General features: G+C 42.6%; 1 long non-coding RNA gene across 1 annotated transcript; it reads right to left on the bottom strand.

Moving 5' to 3' along the window:
- Positions 1–396: 396 nt before the first annotated feature.
- On the bottom strand, positions 397–1,115 carry LOC147636983 (uncharacterized). The gene is made up of 3 exons (XR_015266140.1): positions 957–1,115; positions 761–862; positions 397–667 (listed from the first exon to the last, which is right to left on the bottom strand). It is a non-coding gene; the product is annotated as an uncharacterized LOC147636983 (long non-coding RNA).
- Positions 1,116–6,254: the final 5,139 nt, after the last annotated feature.

Genomic DNA, 6,254 nt, shown 5'->3' with positions numbered 1-6,254 from the left:
CCATGTTGAGACCCCCAATTCCCCAAAGACCACACATCCCGCAAACATCATTTATCTACTCGACAAGAAAGTAACAGTCCCCATTTTATCATTATGATAGAAAAAAATAATAAAATTCCAGAGAAGACATCACTATCCTTTGAAAACAACATCCGCCCAAGCAGTCCCACAACCGTGCCTACTGCTTCACAAAGTTTTTCACATGTACATTAATGAACGATAAACAAGTGTTGACCTAGGATGTGAGTTCTACACAGAGCATGTATGGGAAAACAAAAACCTCATGATCTCCATGTGAAATACCGGTACATTAATTAATTGCATGTACATTACAACTGGAACCTCCAAAATGGAACCCAAAATCATATTCACTTTGTGTCAAGGGTCATACAAAGCCAGAGCTACTACCGTAATAACTGGCAAACTCACTACATCCAAAATGGAACAACACATCCGAGCATAATGTCATAATCGTCCAAAATGGAGCAACACATCTAAGCTAGTGCCGTAGCTGGCAAAGTCACTACACCCAAAATGGAACACATCCGAGCAAAATGACGTGACAAAATGGTCCACATTAGAGCACGTCCAAGCAGCTTATGCACCATGCATGTAGCTCCGACTTAAGTTTGCACACGTCTTCATGTTGAAACCATTGCTTTGTGAGCTGCAAACAAGCAAAGAGGTAATTATAATTGAGTTGCAAACAAGCATAGAAAGCTGCATAATTTAGCTGCAAACACCGTCATAAGCCACTTACCCAATTCTTGCATACACCATGTTGTAGGATGCTAGCAATGAGATATCTCATAAACACCATCACATAAAAGCCACACTCTGTGCCATTGGGCTGCTGGGGTACCTGCAAATTAACACCCACATTCAACATTAGACTCTAATAGTATATACATAAGAAATTATGCATGTAACAACCAACAAATGAGGTTTTCCTTCACCTCAAGAGTCTTCAGCTCTAGCTCTCTTGCGGGGTCGAAAAGGGCACACTGAAGGGTAGTATCAACTTTGTGGTGCCAAGCATTTAAGAGCACTATAAATTAGGGAAAAACTAGCATAAGATGACGTGTTTGTTCCCATTTTGGACATACCTATACACATGGTCAATTCCAACATACCTATACACCTATACACATACCTATACACGGTCCAAGAACTCTTTCGGATCTGTAAGCCCCAATGAGTCCATGTAAAGCAAATAGCTTTTTCTCCGAAGCGGGGTACCTTTTTACTCTTATTCACATAGAGTGTAAAAAGGGACCAATGATTCCTATCACATGAAATTGATACCAACTAAGGCTTACATATTGTATGTATATATGAAAGAATACAACTACACAATTTTCCCATGGACATACCTATGGATAATAGGAAAGAAACACAGCTGAATATTTGCCACATCGAAATGCCCAAAGAAGCGACTGAAAAAGTTGTCGAGAGGAGCTATGGTGGTGGCATGTAAAACCACATAGCATTAACGACTGTAACCTTTTCAAGAATGGCTAGTTGCAACCTATTCTCCATCCACCTATGCATAGAAGGGGTAACACAAGAAATTTAAGACAAATTCCCACTATAATTCCCACTTGGCTAATTATGACAACAACATCATGAGCAAGTACAAAAAATTGTTAGTAGTTGATGGCACACTTACATCCTAAACATGTTTATAGTCCTAGTGGAAGCCTTGCCTACAAATATTGCTCTCATGACTTCCTCACATCAATACGCACAAAGAGCTTGGTGCGAGAGGAGACAAATTCAATTTTAGCCCTAGAGGTAAGCCTGCAAAGCAAAAGCCCAAGCACAAGCTCAATTTAAAAAAACACAAGAAGTCAATAAATGTGTTTGTTATGCTATGCTCATTGTTGTATTGTGAGAGTAACTTGCGAAGGGGATATCTCAAAAGTGAGTTGCAACATGCTGCTTGTCTCAGACAAAGTGGGGATGAAACAACAATAAGGGCTTATTTGTTGCTTTTGTGTACCGCACGTGTTGACCTAATGGGCAGCTTCTTCTTCCTTGTAACCCCACATGCCAAGATGATTTGGTCATCCTCATCATTGCTCCCATGCCCACATGGTCCATCCTCACATGGCTCAACATCCTATAAACTTATCACTCACCTTGTAAGCTTGGTATTTCTTGACACACACACACACACAGAGTGTGTTCTCTAATTGCTTGCCTAAGAGTGTGTTCTCTAATTGCTTCCTTCTCTATGGGTAAATTGTCTCTCATGTCCACAAACGACTCAACAGTGTCATGGATTACTGAATCTTGCAAACAAAGAGCCATATTAGTGAACTAACAATTCAAAAAGTAAACGTGGGGGTGAAAGAGATAGAGACTAGCTTACTTTCTTCTCTATGTTGCTTTTATCCCTCGTATCCACACATGACTGACCACTCTCATGGGTTTTCGAATCCTACAAAAAAGTGCCATATTAGTGAACTTAGCAATAATCTTGATGAACTAGACATGAAATTAGTGAGCTTTTCATGCAATAAGTAAACTTGACACGAGCATGGGCATAGTAAACTTGGCATGGACATGGGCATAGTAAACTCGACACGAGCACGGGCATAGTAAACTTGGCATGGGCATGCGCATAGTAAATGTAGCATGGTCCAAGTGCATAAACTTGAGTGTCCGGACAACAACAAATAGATTTTAACAACATGCCTCTAGGTTGGCCTTTGGGTGATAAAATATGGAATATATGCTTATGAATGATTATATGTTTTGTTTACATTTGCAAAGAGACTCTCTTGCAATGAGTGCTCAAGAGAGGGGGTGAAAGAGAAAGAGACTAGCTTACTTTCTTCTCAATGTTGCTTTTTTTCCCCCATATCCACGCATGACTGACCACTCTCTTGGGTTTCCGAATCCTACAAAAAAGTGCAATATTAGTGAACTTAGCAATAATCTTGATGAACTTAGTGAGATTTTCATGCAATAAGTAAACCCTATTCACGCTTGTGATTTTTAGCCCTGAGCTGCCCCCAAGGTTTTTTGCCACATCTAGGGGGTACCGCTCATGCTATGCACCCATGCAGAATGAGGCCTTGAGAGGCCATGGACTAGCATGGGCATAGAAAACTCAGCACAGGCATACTAAACTCGGCATGGGCATAGTAAACTTGGCACGGGCATAGTAAAATGGGCATGGGCATGGACAACAGTCAATGTTTTAGGAAAAGAGTTGAAGGTAAGGTTTGATAAACCAGTCATTGTTATTATACCATATGCTTTGTAAGCTAAGGTCTTATGTGAGGGATACCAGTATGCTTGCATAGGTGCATGGATTTGATGCAGAGAAAGAGCGTCTAGTAATGCCAAAAGAAGCATGCATGGTAAACTCAACGTGGCATGGGCATGCATGCTACCCAATATGCTCTGCCAATCCAATTGGAGTGACACTTCATGCATGCCTTCTACACATCCCAAGCTTTATGCCGATTGCCTAGTAGACTTAGCACGGGTATGGGGTAAACATGAACATGGGCATAGTAAACAAATGTACGGGCATGGTAAACATGGGCATGGGCATGCATGGTAAACTCAACAAGGCATCATCATGCATGGTGCCCAATATGCTCTCCTAATCCAAATGGAGTGACGCTTATGCTATGCACCCATGTAGGATGAGGCCTTGGGATACCATGGACCACCTATGAACCTTGGAGCCGCATTATCGGTTTGAGAGCTCCTCGCCACCATGAAAAGGGGAGGGAGGGGTGGAGAGCTCAACCATTTTCAGCCTGTCCATTTTCAGCATGTCCATGAGAGGAGGCCTGATCGTCAGTAGCCGCCACTATGGAGCACGTGCAAGTTTTGTGAGGCAATCACCCATCCAGAGTCTTCCATCTATGAGTTTCAAGGAGTCCTAGTTGGACATAACAGAGTCTTCCATCTATGAGTTTCAAGGTGTCCTAGTTTCAAGGTGTCCTAGTTGGACATAACAGAGTCAAACATCATCTTAGTATCATTGACATGAAGGTATGGATGAGGAGAGTGAAGATGAGCAAGTTGTTCGATATTATCCATGTGTGCATCTTCATATGCAATGCATTTGCTGCATGCACGAGTATTTCCTGGTTGAGCTCACAAAAGCACCAAAATTATGAAAGCTATCCATAGCTTTGGGCAGCCCGGGGGGTGGAGGCTGGCAATCCCCTACCTCCAACTGCATCTAGCTAGGTACGTGGTATCCTTTTTGTAGAACATCATGATGTTGGATACTATAGGGGAAAAAAATGAGAAAGAGCCCCTTTTTCCATCTTGGAAAGTGTCAAAAACTTCCTCTGTCATGTGCCATGACTAAGAGTTAAAGAAAAATTGCTTTTAAAATTTTAAAAAAAGGAATACAATTTACTAACTCTTGATTGCACCTAGTTGGTATAGCAAAACCATAGCTATGGTTTAGTGTTTATTAGTGTATACTTAGCCAAACACACAAACCACAAGAAATTCCCATTGTCATTTCCACATTGCAGATTACAACAACATCACGAGCTTTTGTTTGCAGGGGAGGCATTACATACCTAGTTAGGTGCGGTTGGGGACATGGGACTGCTGGCCAAGGTGGGGCCGGCATTTCCCTGGCCCCAATCACACCTAACTAGGTATGCAGTGCCTTCTCTATACACTTGCTTACTTTTACTACTCTTCTCCTCCTAACACCCCTGAGAAACAAAGCATAAACTTTATAAAGTTCAAGAAAGAGAAGCTTACATGCTTATCAATCCATGCTTGGATTCTTGCAAGGCAAGCGTCTGCTATTGACATGTATCTCTCCATTTTTTGCTTCACCCAAGTAGAGATATAGTCCTTTGATGTAGTCTTAAACTTATCACGAAGCTCACTCCATGCATGCTCCACCTTTAAATATTGACCGCGCTCATATTTCTGTTGATTGAGTTCAAATTTCTTTTCTTTGTCTTTGGATCTTAGATATGATTGCCTCTTCCAACACTCTGTAAGAGGGTGCGGAGAAGTACGACTTATTGCCTTGTTCTAAGGAGGGTGACCGGTTTGCAACTTAGGGATGTGAATGTCTATCCCATGAACATGTTGTAAGTGCTATATTATTAACTTCCTCCTTGCTCTACAAGTTGTGAACAGGTGTTGCTTGCGTAGTATTTACGAATAATCCTTCCATCCGTCAATGTGACAATGAGAAAAGGCAAATCATTTGCTTCATCCATGAGCCCCTTTAACCTTTTCCTTGGCCTTTTGAGGTTATGAGGGGTCGAATTTACCTTTGACGTATGCTGCAAATCTTGTTGGGGAGGCGACTTAGGAGATCCCATGCCTCCATACATGTACTGCAGTCGATTGCTTTTCTTATAGTCGAGGACTTCGCCTTGGTGTGCTTTGGCTTTTCTTGCGATCAATGCCCAGCTTCTCTTCATCTTCTCCTATCATGGATGCCTTCTTCCACCTTTGCACTTTAGGTTTCTTAGATACCATGTTGGCTAGGACAGTTACGACGAGCAGAGGGCAATCGGATAGGATAAAGAATAAGAGCAATGTGGTATGAGCAGAGGGCTTGGAACAAGAGCAACGCAATAGGGTAAAGAACAAGGGTAATTTGGGCAACCCCCCTCTTCTCTATGCTCTGCTAAAACCCGCCTTGTCTAGCATTCATGCATTGCTTTCCTGCTGCGTTCTTGGCTCAATGAGGGCTACCTCCTTATTGCTAGGCACACAGTAGAGAAAACCCACCACATATGCAACCAAGGACTCCCTGTTGCTTCTTGACGAAAAATGCACACAACAGAGACTTGCCCCGTCCAGCGTTCTTGCATGCCTTTCCTCCTGCCGCGTTCTTGGCTCAATGAGGGCTGCCTCCAAACCGATGGACACACAATAGAATGAACCCACCACACATACAACCTCGAACCCCCCTTGCTGCATTCTTGACGAAAAACTAATATAACAGCAGAGATCCATGCAACCAAGGACACAACTCCGTGCACCCAAATCGGATCCTCTCGCCACCACGTGAAACTACCAAGCTAGCTTGCTTGGTTGCCACGTTTTTATCTTTTTGGCTTAATTTTGCCCAACTAGACGCCAATTTCTACCACGTTAGGAAGACGCCGAGTTTACTTTATGAAGCCTTAGTTTACTCCGTTGGACGACCCAGATTCTACCCGATTCTCCCAACCCCTCCATACCATTGATCCCATGGTGAGGAGCTAGTCAATTCACCATGCCTTTTAGAGCTGAGG

The sequence above is a fragment of the Cibotium barometz genome, chromosome 7, assembly GCF_041138505.1.
Source record: "Cibotium barometz isolate CiBa-2024 chromosome 7, ASM4113850v1, whole genome shotgun sequence".
Taxonomy (NCBI): Eukaryota; Viridiplantae; Streptophyta; class Polypodiopsida; order Cyatheales; family Cibotiaceae; genus Cibotium; species Cibotium barometz.
The sequence above is the reverse complement of the archived record's forward strand: the minus strand, read 5'-3'. Positions and strand labels throughout refer to the sequence as shown.